Consider the following 16,460-nt stretch of genomic DNA (forward strand, 5'->3'; position numbering starts at 1 on the left):
TTGAATGCTGAGCTGTAGTCGATGAACAGCATCCGTACGTAGGAGTTTTTGTTGTCAAGGTGAGTCAGTGCATTGTGTATAGCCATAGCAATGGCATCCTCAGTGGACTTGTTTGGTCGGTACGCAAACTGAAAGGGATCAATTGATGATGGAAGAGATGAACAGATGTGGTTTTTGATAATCCGCTCAAAGCACTTTATGACAGAGGAGGTCAGAGCAACAGGTCTGTAGTCGTTCAAAGACACAACTGTTGACCTCTTTGGTACCGGGACAATGGTGGTCCTCTTAAAGCAAGTAGGGATGACAGACAGGCTGAGAGAGAGGTTAAAAATGTCTGTAAAAACCTCTGCTAGCTGGTTGGCGCATTCTTTGAGGACACGACCATGGATGCCGTCAGGACCAGGAGAGTTTTCCTGGAGCTCTCACCAGCGCAGCCATCTTGCGGCGCACCGGAACCGGAATGGTGTAAACTATTACACAGCTGGTGTAATAGTCATTGGAGAGAGATGCAGTGCACAGATAAGTGAAGATTTTTTTTATTGTCATACTTAATGCCATTAATAAACATAAACAGTGCATATTCAGCATATGTATGCCAACCTTTCATTACAGCACCTTATTGTGCAAACTGCAACCACAGTGCCTGCTGCCACCAAAACTTAGTGCCAGTCTTTTGCAGTCACTGGAGGGTTTTGGACCACCTGCTTCCTCAGGAATCCGCTGGTGATAGCTTCTTCAGCCAATGTTCTTTTAAACTTTTACTTGCAAACATTTGGTGCATTTGCTATATTTTTGTATCGTTTCTCTTCTTTGTGTAGGGCAATGATCTCTTAACTTCTCTTCTTCACCTGATGAATGAAGCCACTTGATTTGCAAATAAGTGCTTTTTTAAATGATTTTTTTTCAGGTGGTTAAACAATTCTAAAACTGTAGTAGTCATTAAAAGTGAAATTTTGCAATTAATTTGGAAAAATCTATTGTTATATTAGTGTTTAGCTATTTAAATCACTCTTGTTTAATTGGTTTATTGCAAACAGCTAAAAGTTTTGTAAATTTTGCTGAAAAACCTAATTTGCAGCGGAGGTTGAATAATTACATAAAAAACTATTGGGTGTGTAATTTATGCCAGTGAAAAAGTATATTGCAAAGAGTAAATGCTATTAAAATTAGAAATTTGTTAAATTAATGTAAAACATGTACTGTATGTCCTTTTATCCAAAATACAGTGGTTGTGTCTCATTACTGCTACCTAGTTACATATTTTACAGCTGGTTTTAATGCGCTATGTAACACTGTTCAAATGCTATTAAAATTAAAAATTAAAACAAGTATGAAATTTGTGAAAAAGATTGTGTTTGTTTTTGTTTGTTTGTTTATTAGGATTTTAACGTCATGTTTTACACTTTGGTTACATTCATGACAGGAACGATAGTTACTCATTACACAAGGTTCATCAGTTCACAAGGTTATATCGAACACAGTCATGGACAATTTAGTGTCTCCAATTCACCTCACTTGCATGTCTTTGGACTGTGGGAGAAAACCGGAGCACCTGGCAGGGCTCTAGAGCGCACATGCGACCTAATTTCTCAATGGTGCGACTAAAAAAAATCTCAGGTCGCACCGGTGCGACCAGGCGTCCGAGGGAAAAAAAAAACAACAGACACACATTAGGCCAATATCATGGTCTAAACCAATCAGAGATAGTGAAGGGCGGGACAATATTGTAGCGGTGATATGTGAGCGACATTCAGCTCAGCCAATCAGAATGCAGCACCAGGTGCGTTCGGACGTTCTGCCGTAAGTTTAGTTTTGTCTATGAGACTCGCCGGATGTCCCCAGAATGGAAGTTCGGGTTCTGGAGCTCGGCGGTGTAAAGTGTTGTAACGCTCACTTAAGTCCTGACTAAACAGTTAAAGTGACTCTACCCTGCCGTGTGCCTTTATTCCCACACCTCCACCACCGCACAGCAAAAGACCCGCAGCATCCCCACCGGACAGCGGCTAGGTGAGCCGAGCCTCTACAGTAGCAAGGGGCTAATGCTAGCGGTAAAGTGCCGCGATAGTGAAAGTAAAAACACGACAATATTTTCGTTAAGTAAAATATAAAAATAACTAAAAGACCAAAATATATTACAATACATGTAGTCAAAATACGCAGTGAGTGCACCGCAAGCGATTTTGGGAATCTGTGTAAAAGATTCAGTAAAGCCGATAATATAATGCACTGCATAAGTGTGCTATAATTAGTCTGTAATACTATAATTAACTGTAAAGAAGACAGTGGCCGGCAATAGTATATTTGTGACTGGTTCTAATACATTTCGAATTGAAAGGCTGAAAAAGCCCAATGCATCTATAAAACACATTACATGCCGCGATAAATGCACTGCCCAAGTGTCCCCTCTCCCCACTGCCCTTCATTGTCAGGCAGCAGCAAACAGATCATCAGACGAGGCCATGTTGACCAGATTGTTAGTTATTTCCAAGTCAATATTGCCTGTATGGACAGTGATTTAAAAAAAAAAAAAAAAAAAAAAGTGAACCTGTAAAACTGCGGTGTTAAGTGCGATGCGGTCGAAAATTTGGGTGCACCTAACTTTTGTGCTGGTGCACCTAAGAAAAAAAGTTAGGTGCACCAGTGCAAAACGTTAGTCTAGAGCCCTGCCTGGAGTAAACCCACGCAGACACGGGGAGAACATGCAAACTCCACACAGAAAGGACCCGGACCGCCCCACCTGGGGATCGAACCCAGGACCTTCTTGCTGTTAGGCGACAGTGCTACCCACTTAGCCACTGTGCTGCCCAGATTGTGTTTGTTAAAGAAAAATTTCACTTTCATCAATTCTTAGAAAACACACACAAAAAAAAATTCAGTTCAATGAATCCAGCAAGAGAAATAACTCACCACCTGGAGCTGTACAAAAATCAATCAATAAGTTTATTAAAGCAATAAGGCTTATTGCTTTTATAAAACGGTGGTCAACATAAAATATAATAAAATACAACAATGTTCAATTTATAAATGTTTTTATTTACAAAAACACTTACAAAAAGCATTCGTCCACGAAATCAGGTAGTCCGTTAACAGTGTTGCTAGACAACATGAGGGCGAACATAACATTCGCAATAACCAAGTTTGTACTTTTTCTTTTCAGTGGCGTTTTAATATGGAATGATGTGAGGTGGTCATAGGTGTGCGTATATCGGGGATTTTACAACGGCTTCGAACGCGGCTCAGCCAATCAGATTTTAGGACCGGAACTATCCGTTTTATAATAAGGTTTTTACAAACCATAACAAAATTAACTGGTTCTGGAAGCAACTGAAGAACACAAGAATACTCAGGCCTTTTATACCCAATTTTCCACCTGTCAGTTTGCCACAGTTTAGCACTGGTTTAATTTTGTGCATTATTTAAATACCATAATTTATTGACTTTTTTAAAAGATGCCTTTTTAGGTAGCACTGTTTCCAATTTGTTGCTCTTGACATATTTTCCAACATTCTATTTTCTTCAAGTTGTTACTTTTGTTCTGTCAAGGACGGGACTCTTATCACCCCTATTAACATTTACATTTCTCCAGCATTACACTATTATTTCACATTTATCAAAAATAAACTCTACATGTTAGAGTTTATTGTCAGAATACATCATCATAAATCAAAGAGTAATAGAATAAACTGCCATTGGATACAGGATTTTATACAACAGTTAGTTCCGACCTTACAATCTGATTGGTTGAGAAGCGTTCTGTGCTGATATTCGTGATAACAGCACGGTCTTTTCACACCACAACTGTATTACTCCGCTGACGCGTTGCCAGTAACAACAAGCTTCATGCACACAAACGCGCATGCAGGCAACACAGACCTTATTCCCGATCGCGTTTTAAATTCGTTATCTGATATATAATGTAGCGCACTGTGTAGGGAACATAAATCCACGATCTGTGACACAATCTAGTGCACTATGTAGGGAATATAAATCCGCGATCTGATACACAATCTAGTGCATTATGTAGGGAACATAAATCCGCGATCTGATACACAATCTAGTGCACTGTGTAGGGAACATAAATCAATTGTCTAATATATTGTCTAGTGCACTATGTAGTGAACATGAATGCGTTATCCGATACACAATCTAGTGCACTTTGTAGGGAACATTAATGTGTTTGTAACGCGAACAACTTAATAGCCCAGTTAGCAGCTCCTAAAAGTTCAGTTCTTATTAAGCCTTATTAAGCTATGAACCTAAATATACCTTATTACAGGCTTTTTGGTAACATTGATTTAAAAATAGGCCTTATATAGATTACCTTTAATAATTTTTGAGGGTTATTTATCAATCAATCTTACTACATAAATAAATTCTACGTACAATTTAGAACAAAAATCTCCCACATGACTCATTACTGCCACCTAGTTACACATTTCACAACTGGTTTTAATGCTAATGTGACAGTTCAAATGCTTTTGAAATTAGACTATAAAACAATGACTATAAAACAGATATGACATACTACTTTTGTTCCAAATCATGATCACAATCACCTGTTGACATCACAGTGTGTACAATGTTTTCACTGTTCAACTTCATTGGGTTTGATTCTTCGGCCAGGCAGCCAGGGTCCTTTCGGTGTGTGTGTTGTGTGTGTGTGAGAGAGTGTGTGTGTCTGAGTGTGTGTGTGTGTGTGTGTGTGTGTATGTGTGTATGTGTGTATGTGTGTGTGTGTGAATGTGTGTACCTGCCCTGTAATGGAATGGCAACTGGTTCTGGGTGTTTCCTGCCTTTTGCCCAATGAATCAGGCTCACAGAGACCTTGACCAGGATACAACAGTGGGCAATGAATGAATAAAAGTAAATACTGTAGAATATTGAAGTTACAGTGTTTACAATTTCACAATAAGCAGATGAATTGGTAATGGGTGAAGGAGTTAGAATTGGGTATAAATGGAGGATTCACCTCATTTGTAAAGCTCAGACTTGACATGCAAAGATGGGTTGTGGCTCACTACATTGTTCCAAAAGTCTGGGGAGAGTTATCAGTCAGTTCAAATATTTAATGCAAGATTGAAAATTATTTAGGTCTTTTGCAACCTACAGTGCATAATATTGTGAAAAGATTCAGTCAGATGAGAGAAATCTCAGTCTTGGTAGGGTAAAACATAAAGCCATTGATTAATGTGCATGACGTTGGAGCCCTCAGGCAGCATAAATATTACCACATGAGCTCGGAAGTGATTCAGAAAACCACTGCAAAACAAGACCAAGCCTTGAAATATTAACAAATCACAGATTCTTTTTTTTTTTTAACTACATTTTACTAAATGTCTTAACTTTTATGAAAATGGGGTTTGTATATAGCAGCAGAAAAATGCTTGCAGTATATGCTTGCATGTTTAGGAGTCGCCAAAGTTGCTAGATCCCCTTCCTGACGCATCTCTCATTTATATCCGGGCTTGGGACTAAGAGTGCACTGACCTACACTTGTTTATTTTTCATATAATGCATTTTCCCCCAATGTAGCATAGTCAATTTGTCCTCTGCTGCTGGGGAATCCCAGATTGCAGTCAAGGTGGGTGGTATATTGCTGCTCACGCCTCCTCCGACCCGTGCGCAGCCCCTAGTGGAACCCTTTTTTGCCTACGCATTCTGCACAGGTGCCTCTCTATCTGCCAATCAGGGTCCTTACACAGCGTTTGGAGAGCCCACCCACATAGTCTGGTCATCCCGCCCTAGCAGAATCGTGTCTGCTGCATGCACTGACAATTATGCCCACTAGATGGCACCCAGCCGACCGGTGGCAACGCCGAGTTTCGAACCAAGCAGTTCAGAACCTCGACGCTGGTGTGCTAGCAGAATATCCCTCATCAAGCATTAATGTACAATTATAAAACGGATAGTTCCGGTCCTAAAATCTGATTGGATGAGCTGCGTTCGAACGCACACCTATGACCACCTCACATCATTCCATATTAATACGCCACTGAAAAGAAAAAGTGAATGTTATGTTCGCCCTCATGTTGCCTAGCAACACTGTTAACGAACTACCTGGGGTCGCGGAAGAATGCTTTTTGTAAGTGTTTTTGTAAATAAAAACATTTATAAATTGAACATTGTTGTATTTTATTTTATTTTATGTTGACCGTCGTTTTATAAAAGCAATAAGCCACTCGAGACCGTGAGTTACTGCTATGATTTTATCACGGGGATAAAATCCGCTTTGCGTCGTGCCAAAACAACCCATGATAAAATCGCAGTAATGCACGGTCTCTCGTGGCTTATTGCTTTAACATACTAACCCGCCCTCCTCCATTTTTCCTTTTATTTATCACTCTATCCACCCATTCACTCCCATGTATGTACACTAGCAACCACCTAGAATGAGTTAGCAACCACACACAAACACGTCTGAGCAAAAGTATTCACACCACCACCAACTGCATGCTGCCACACACAAACACCTGTCTGAGCAAAAGTATTTACACACCCACCGATAGAATGCCTGCACACACAAACACCTGTCTGACTAAGTATACCAAGTATTCGCACCCCCTTTATCTTACTACCCAACCTGCAACACCTTAAGAACCACCTAGCAACAACCTAATACAACTTGGCAAATGCCTAGCAACACCTTCTCAACCACGTAACAACAGATTAGCAACCTCTGTACACCTTGGCAACTGCATAGCAAAACTTTAGCAACCACCAAGCAATCTTTACTGCTACCACAACTATTTAATTGTTACCATAGCAATCATCTAGCTATACCTAAGCAACCACCTAAGAAAACCTTAACCAACAAGTACACATTGGCAACCACTTAGCGACACATTAGAATATGCCAAGGATGCTTATGTGCTTGCACACACATATTAACTTGTCTGAGCAAAAGTATTCAAAACCCTCACCCAATACATACTTGCACCAAAATTATTCAATTCTACTCTACCACTGCTAAGCTGCAATCACGCTCACATTTTTTCGCCTTTTTCTTCTTCTATTATTATTATTATTATTATTGTTATTATTATTATATTATTCAGCATGCTTTTTACAGCTGTATGACAGCTTTTGGATGCCCATACTCGTTTACCCGCCACATGGAATATGATGTTTGCAGATGGCATTGTAATTTGTAGCAAGAGAGCAAGAGTAGGAAGCAGGTTGACGAGAGCCTTGAGAGATGGAGGTATGCACTGGAAAGCAGGAAGAAGTTAGCAGGAGTAAAATAGAGTACATGTACATGAATCAGAGGGAGGGTCAAAAGGTTAACTTGCAGGGCGCTCAGGCTTGGCGTTGGAGGGCGACGTGTTGCCAGCTGTGGAGCATGGTGATTCGGAGGCTTTGAAAACAGCATTGAGATGACTCTTCGGCAGAGTTCCAGTGACGGTACAATTGCTGCTCTGAGAGGGAAGTCATGGAAAGGGCAAGCGGCCATGGATTTCCTCAGGCCTTTTATAGAAATGGAAAGAGGGAACTGCTACATCCTGGTGGCCATGGACTATTTGTCCATAAGTGGCCCAAGGCATACATGGTACAGACCACAGTGGACTGTCTTCTCAGGGACCTCATCTGCCGGAAGAGTTGAACAGTTACCAAGGCAGAAATTTTGAGGTGCATCCATCAACAGAGTTGAGCAGTTCAGGAGTCTATTGGGGGTGATGGTTCACGCCAGCGATCTTGATGTTTGGCTGAGAGCTTTGCATGCCAGTGGATTTGGCATTTGGGTCACCACCTGGTTCAGAGAGAATTGCCAACTACTACTTACATGGATTATGTACCACACATAATGGTACGCTTGGGAGTGCCAAGATGGACACTGTAAATGGACTTTTTCGCCAGCAGCAACAAGGTAAGCGCATGCCTGAAACGCACCTACGGCGTGAAGTGTCAGGGAGATTTGCTCCAGCCGGGGGCAGAAGTCTGGCTGTACAACTTACATCATAAAAGGGGGTTGAATCCAAGGCTTTAGAGTGCTTGGAAGGGGCCCTATTTGTGCGGTTTCTGAGGTAGCGTATCTGGTTGGAATGCGGCGCAGAGTGGTGGTGGTGGTATATCGCGACCATCTTGCACCTTATCGAGCTAAAGTTGAGGGATCTGGTTCAGTAACGGTGGAGGTGCCTGTACACTCTGAATTGTAACCACAGCCAGCACAGCCTACTATACTAAAAAATTGTACATTTATGCTGCAATGATTGTTTAACTAATACAAGAAGAATTTACTATTCATATGTTATATTTGAGTGTGGTCATATCAGTCTACTCAGTGGCTCTTAATTGCTGGGCAAGGTTTTACTTTTTACTCTCAGTTTGTGTATGTGTGCTTGGGGCCTGCTAATCTTAAACCTGTCTGATGTCATTCCTGCATTGGGAGAAGAGCCTGGGGCACAACGGCCTGCCTATTTTTACACTGTATTATATGAGAGCGCTGAGTCCCAACAATCATGAATACCTTTACTGATCTAAAGTCTTAAGGTGTATTTTTAATTATAAGAGGCTTTAATTAGTATGAAGTTGATACAACCCTTATAAGAAAACCATTAAAAACTGTCATATTAGTGCAGTAAGCTGATGTTCTTTTAATACAAACACTAATGAGGACAACAGAAAAGCACAGTGGCTGTGGAAGGAGAACTGTTGTGAATAAAAGTTAAACAGCACGTCTTTAGTAATGACAGTAAAATAGTGGGTTACAGCCAAAAAGAAATGTTGTGCATCAAGAATTCAGTGGTTTCCAGTGGATTTAATTTATTAAAAATACATAAAAAAATGTAAGTGTAGTCTATTGTTCAGTATTTAGGATACGTTTTTACTTGTACTTTCCAACCTTTCTAAAGTTTTATGCACTTAATCGACACACCCTGGTGAGCACCTCTACCGGTTTTTCCTGAAGATGTGCCCAAGGCTGATCGGGGGAAGAAAAGGTACCTGAACTAAAGTAAATCTTAGAGCACAACCAGGCAGCAGGTGTGTTCTGACTGTTCATTACTGCACATAGGCATGTACAGTACACCTATACTAAATATACTAATCAATAGTCTTATCAAGAGGTTTAAGCATAGATTCAGTTCAGCTTGGTTTACACAGGTAACAGACTGGGTTCTCCATGTTTTAACCTGAAGCGTGTTAAAGGATTGCTCGTCTGCTTCAGAGACAATCGTCTTTGTCAGGTAAGCACTGTTGGGGATTTTAGGGGTTGTTTTAACATGAATTACAACTTTTTTAGTGTGCTGTCGTGTGTATTTTAACCACTTATGTCTAATTAAAACTTATGTCTAATTAAAAGTTTATAATCTATTGACAGCTAATTGCTATTAAGTTTAAATGCTGGTGATTTTTATTTTTATAGAAAAGCCTTAAACTGTACAGGACCTGTTACCTAAACCTGTCAGAGAGAAATACTTCTTATTTAACTATTAAAGAGCATTTAAACCACAAAAATACAAACTCAAAACAATAAAAAACAACAAAGTTTTATTGTGCTTTCAGGTGGAGCGACAGCCCTGTTTACCATCACAAACACACTGCTACACACTCCGCTGGGAACCGTGGCTGAAATGGATATAAAAAGTTTCAGTCATTGTTTCTGGTAGTGGGCGCAGCAGTCAATCGGCTCAGCTGTGACTTCCATTTTTGGGAATGATATGACACATCATCAGCCTGAGGAAAGGCTTGTCTTGTAGAAATTATTTACTTATTTTTGGGCTCACAACCGCGATAAATGTCTCAGTGGATTATTTGTTATATATCTAAATCTAAGTAGAAGTTAATGTTTAGATTATATAACACTTCATTTATACTCAGAAGTAATTAACAAAAGTGAATTTTAAACTTATTACTTTTTGCCTATCTCTAAATCCTACTATAGTAGTTAAAGTGAGTAGTGGGGCATCAGGTAAAATGGAAAGAATTTAAAAGTGTGATTTGTGTGTTTTTATTTGGTGATAGTATGATTACTGTATTTGGAATTTCTGATTATGATAACAGTCTAATACTTAAGGCCAGTTGTTTTGGTTTCTTTGCAATATTGTGAAAGTCTTTGTTTATCAATCAATACTATCACAAAACAAATAATCAATACCTGTAATAAATCATTTCATCATGATTGACAAATCATTGTCACTGTCCTGTTATACCTGAACATTATAAATTTAAGGAGACTGTATGTTTCGGATGGATTAGTGCCCTGTCCGTGGTATTTCTGCTTTGTGCCTAACTTCTCCAGGTGGAACCGGACCCACTGCAACCTTGACCAGAATAAAGCAACTGATAAAATGAAATAAAAAAATGAATGAAAACTGTGTTTCTAACATTTTTACACACACACAGACACACATATACACCGATCAGCCATAAGATTAAAACCACCTACTTGTTTCTACACTCACTGTCCATTTTATCAGCTCCACTTACCATATAGAAGCACTTTGTAGTTCTACAATTACTGACTGTAGTCCATCTGTTTCTCTGCATACCTTTTTAGTCTGCTTTCACCCTGTTCTTCTATTGTCAGGACCCCCACAGGACCACTACAGAGTAGGTATTATTTGGGTAGTGGATCATTCTCAGCACTGCAGTGACATGGTGGTGGTGTGTTAGTGTGTTGTGCTCGTATAAGAGGATCAGACACAGCAGTGCTGCTGGAGTTTTTAAATACTGTGTCCACTCACTGTCCACTCTGTTAGACACTCCTACCTAGTTGGTCCACCTTGTAGATGTAAAGTCAGAGACGATTGCTCCTCTATTGCTGCTGTTTGAGTTGGTCATCTTCAAGACCTTCATCAGTGGTCACAGGACGCTGCCCACAGGGTACTGTTGGCTGGATATTTTTGGTTGGTGGACTATCCTGTCCAGCAGTGACAGTGAGGTGTTTAAAAACTCCATCAGCATTGCTGTGTCTTATCCACTCATACCAGCACAACACACACTAACACACCACCACCATGTCAGTGTCACTGCAGTGATGAGAATGATCCACCACCTAAATAATACCTGCTCTGTGGTGGTCCTGGGAGAGTCCTGACCACTGAAGAACAGCATGAAAGGGGGCTAACAAAGTATGTAATGAGACAAATGGACTACAGTCAGTAATTGTAGAACTACAAAGTGCTTCTGTATGGTAAGTGGAGCTGATAAAATGGACAATATGTTATGGCTGATCGGTGTATATACTGTGTGTGTGTATGTATATATATATATATATATATATATTAGGGCTGTCGAAGTTAACGCGATAATAACGCATTAACGCGACCTCAATTTAACGCGATTAAAAAAATTTGTGCCATTAACGCAAATTCTAGTTCATGTTGACACTTGACTGGTAGAACAAACGTTTTAATGTCGGACTTGCCACCGTTTTTCATTTGCGGTTTGTTAACATAATGTAACCGATCGTGGTAGTGATGCACTTGCATAATAAAGAAATAAATACACGCTATATTCACAAGTTGTCGGGAGCAGAACACTTTATTACACTTAATTAACTTCTTCTTCTGTACCGAATACCGGAAAGCTGAGTCGAGCACGTTAGTTCATGAACTATGGAAGCCCCAAAGGGTCAAAACACACTCACTTCGTGTAGAAACGTCCATCAAACCATCGTCACGATACAACCACAGACAAGTCTGATACAATAACTATGCCTTATCCCACCTAAAGCACCGCTGATCTACAATGTTTGCTGATGGAGAAATTCTAACCTACAATCTGACATTTACTGCCTAGTATGTGAGTGAATAAACTCCCTTACAGTTTTCTCTTGTCCCAGCAGTTTTTAACATAAGTACATTTAGCATAAAATGTGTTCACCATTTTAATTGTAACATTTCACTTAAAAATCCTTGTTTTCTATAACATTTACACAGATTTTTTTTAATGCGATTAATCGCGATTAACTATATGAAATTCTGAGATTAATCGCGATTAAAAATTTTAATCGTTTGACAGCCCTAATATATATACAGTGTATCACAAAAGTGAGTACACCCCTCACATTTCTGCAGATATTTAAGTATATCTTTTCATGGGACAACACTGACAAAATGACACTTTGACACAATGAAAAGTAGTCTGTGTGCAGCTTATATAACAGTGTAAATTTATTCTTCCCTCAAAATAACTCAATATACAGCCATTAATGTCTAAACCATTGGCAACAAAAGTGAGTACACCCCTAAGAGACTACACCCCTAAATGTCCAAATTGAGCACTGCTTGTCATTTTCCCTCCAAAATGTCATGTGATTTGTTAGTGTTACTAGGTCTCAGGTGTGCATAGGGAGCAGGTGTGTTAAATTTAGTAGTACAGCTCTCACACTCTCTCATACTGGTCACTGAAAGTTCCAACATGGCACCTCATGGCAAATAACTCTCTGAGGATCTTAAAAGACGAATTGTTGCACTACATGAAGATGGCCAAGGCTACAAGAAGATTGCCAACACCCTGAAACTGAGCTGCAGCACAGTGGCCAAGATCATCCAGCGTTTTAAAAGAGCAGGGTCCACTCAGAACAGACCTCGCGTCGGTCGTCCAAAGAAGCTGAGTGCACGTGCTCAGCGTCACATCCAACTGCTGTCTTTGAAAGATAGGCGCAGGAGTGCTGTCAGCATTGCTGCAGAGATTGAAAAGGTGGGGGGTCAGCCTGTCAGTGCTCAGACCATACGCCGCACACTACATCAAATTGGTCTGCATGGCTGTCACCCCAGAAGGAAGCCTCTTCTGAAGTCTCTACACAAGAAAGCCCGCAAACAGTTTGCTGAAGACATGTCAACAAAGGACATGGATTACTGGAACCATGTCCTATGGTCTGAGGAGACCAAGATTAATTTGTTTGGTTCAGATGGTCTCAAGCATGTGTGGCGGCAATCAGGTGAGGAGTACAAAGATAAGTGTGTCATGCCTACAGTCAAGCATGGTGGTGGGAATGCCATGGTCTGGGGCTGCATGGGTGCAGCAGGTGTTGTGGAGTTACATTTCATTGAGGGACACATGAACTCCAATATGTACTGTGAAATACTGAAGCAGAGCATGATCCCCTCCCTCCGGAAACTAGGTCGCAGGGCAGTGTTCCAGCATGATAATGACCCCAAACACACCTCTAAGACGACCACTGCTTTATTGAAGAGGCTGAGGGTAAAGGTGATGGACTGGCCAAGCATGTCTCCAGACCTAAACCCAATAGAACATCTTTGGGGCATCCTCAAGCGGAAGGTGGAGGAGTGCAAAGTCTCGAATATCCGCCAGCTCCGTGATGTCGTCATGGAGGAGTGGAAAAGCATTCCAGTGGCAACCTGTGAAGCTCTGGTAAACTCCATGCCCAGGAGAGTTAAGGCAGTTCTGGGAAATAATGGTGGCCACACAAAATATTGACACTTCAGGAACTTTCACTAAGGGGTGTACTCACTTTTGTTGCCGGTGGTTTAGACATTAATGGCTGTATATTGAGTTATTTTGAGGGAAGAATAAATTTACACTGTTATATAAGCTGCACACAGACTACTTTTCATTGTGTCAAAGTGTCATTTTGTCAGTGTTGTCCCATGAAAAGATATACTTAAATATCTGCAGAAATGTCAGGGGTGTACTCACTTTTGTGATACACTGTATATAAGGGACAGTGGTAGCCTAATGGGTAGAGCTTTGGGCTGTCAATCCGCAGCCACTGTTGGGCCCCTGAGCAAGGCCCTTAACTCTCTCGGCTCCAGGGGCGTCATACAATGGCTCACCCTACACTCTGACCCCAGCTTCCAAACGAGCTGGGATACGCGGAAAAAGAATTATGTTGTACTGTACATCTGTATATGTATAAATGACAAATAAGGGGATTCATTCTTTTATTCATATATATTCTATATACATGTACATAATTTGCCTCAATGTTTTGAAAGCCTGCAGGTAAACCAGCTTAATTTAAGGTGTTGCACATTTGAAAAACTTCCTTATTCATTAAAGCATCATGCATGTGTCTTTTACATCACAATCTGTAGCTTCTAAAAGGTTTTCTTCCTTGCAAATCAACATTATCATTACCAATCATTACCACTTAAATTTTCTGATATGTTAAATAAAAAGGGGCAAATGAGCTAGAATCAAGTGGGTATACCCAGGTAAAACTGTCAAGACAGTTGTGTGTTGCTCTGTTATGTTTATGTTACCAGTATTAAAGGACTTTGTCATTTAAAGCCTTGTGTCATTTAAAGCCTTGTGTCATTTACAGCATTGTGTCATTTACAGCTTTGTTTCAAATAAATGTATAACCACTAAATAGTTTGAATTGTAAAAAAAAATTTTTATCTATAATAAATTGGCATCCTGTTCAAGGTTTTCCTGTCTTGCACCCAATGTTTCCCGGTAAAAACAAACCTGTCAAAATAAGTGTTTTATGTTACCTCAGTTTTAGGTTGGGATAGTAGGAAGAAATAATAACAGACAGCAATTTGCTAAACTTTTTCAACTTAATTTGAAAACAGCACAAATATAAAAAAGAATTAAAGTTGGAACAGGTTTACCACTGGGATAGATCACCTTTCCATTTAACAATATACTGTAATCATTTGGAAACTGAGAACACTAGTTGTACTTGTTAAAGTGATTTTTCTCTATTCTTGCTTAATATTTTAGCTGCTCAACAGTCTGGGGTCTCTACTGACGTACATTGTGCTTAATCTACTGTTATTACTTTTTTCAAAAACAAATTAAAATCTAACTAAAATGTCTTATTTCCAAAAGTATGTAAATTATTTATTTAATACTTTGTAAAAGCCTATTTTGAAGCAAATACAATTGCAAGTCTCATTGGATAAGATTATACAATCTTTGCACACCTGGATTTAAGCAGTTTATCTCATTCTTAATGCTAGACCCTATAAAGCTCAAGCATCAGATTAGATGGTGTCTGTAAACTGCCATCTTCGGGCAGCTCCAAAGCCACTTCAGTGTTGTTTTGGCTGTATACTTTACATCACTGCTGTATTAAAAGGTGAAATATGTGCTTATTTGTCCATCTGGATGGGCAGATGATTCCTCTTGATGGGCAATTCTTAACTTCAGCCCACCCGTAGATAGGTCCCTGGTCTTTCCTAATGTTGAAGAAGAATTCATATATTTACACAGTAAATCAGAAATTCATGGTTTGCTTGTTGAATGTTCCTGACACAATGGGCATGGGAAAAAGCCCAACATTTCATTCAGAGGCTTTATTAATATCATCAGGACAACAAAGGACTCCTGTGTTACTGCAAAAGACTTACAGGATGACCTGATGAAATGCTGAGGCAAATGTGTCAGTGGCAACCATAAGAAGATGAATGAATATTCTTTCTCTGTTAACTGAGACTTCTGGTTTATTCATTAATTAATTCATTGGCAGTTTTACCACCGCTTTATCCTGGCCAGGGTTGTGGTTGGTCATTCAACTATATACATCACCGTAATACCTTTGGTTAGGAGGGTAGAATTGCTACTTTCCGATTGCTACTGTGTGTGTATATATATGTTTACAGTATGTCTATGTGTATGTCTATGTGTATGTCTTCTGCTTTTGCTAATTACTCTTAAATGTTTCAGGTCTTCCAACTAATTTTAATATAAGATAAAGACAACAACGAGTAAACACAAAATGCAACGATCGTTTCATTTATTAAAGATTCATTCAAAACCTACACCATATGGACAATAGTATTTGGACACCTGACCATGAGCTTGTTGGACTTCCCATTTCAAAAACTAATGTTAATAACATACTTCTGTTTTTTTTTTACCTAGCTATAAAACAAGTCACTCTTCTGAGAAGGCTTCTCACATGACTTTGAAGTATGTCTGTGGCAATTTGTGCCTAAAGAACATTTGTATATCTGTACATAGCACTGATGTTGGTCATGAAAGCTTTAATTTGGCTCTGTGCTGGTTATTGGAGTTTCTTCCAACCAAGGTTTTCTTCACCTCTTTATAGACAGAGCTTTTAGCACTGGGGCACAGTAATGCTGTAGCAGGAAAGTACTATCATGATCAAAGTACTTGATCATGGGGAGGGGGGGGACGACTCACCTACCAGTCAGATGGGTATATTAATGGGTCAAGCGTTCAAGGGTGATGGTCAACAACAAATTGCCATGGTAACTTCACCCAGTCAGGCACCAAAACAGTCAATAAATTACCATGGGGAAGGGCTATGATACTCCTTAAGTGGTACAGTACTAAAGTAGCCTGTAAGTATTTGCATTTTAATAATAATATAACTATATTTTGTTGTTCTTTTGCTTACAAGAAAATATGCTGCATTACTAATCTTTACCACTATTACTGATAATATTAATAATATCATGGGCATGAAAACGGCCACATAACGAACACCAGTGTGTTTAACCGCTTGTTTTAACTTATTACTTAGATTCATGGACTGGAGTGCAGTCGGTTCAGCCAAATCATCCAAGTCCACGGTGTTTCCA

The sequence above is a fragment of the Trichomycterus rosablanca genome, chromosome 17 (assembly GCF_030014385.1).
Source record: "Trichomycterus rosablanca isolate fTriRos1 chromosome 17, fTriRos1.hap1, whole genome shotgun sequence".
Taxonomy (NCBI): Eukaryota; Metazoa; Chordata; class Actinopteri; order Siluriformes; family Trichomycteridae; genus Trichomycterus; species Trichomycterus rosablanca.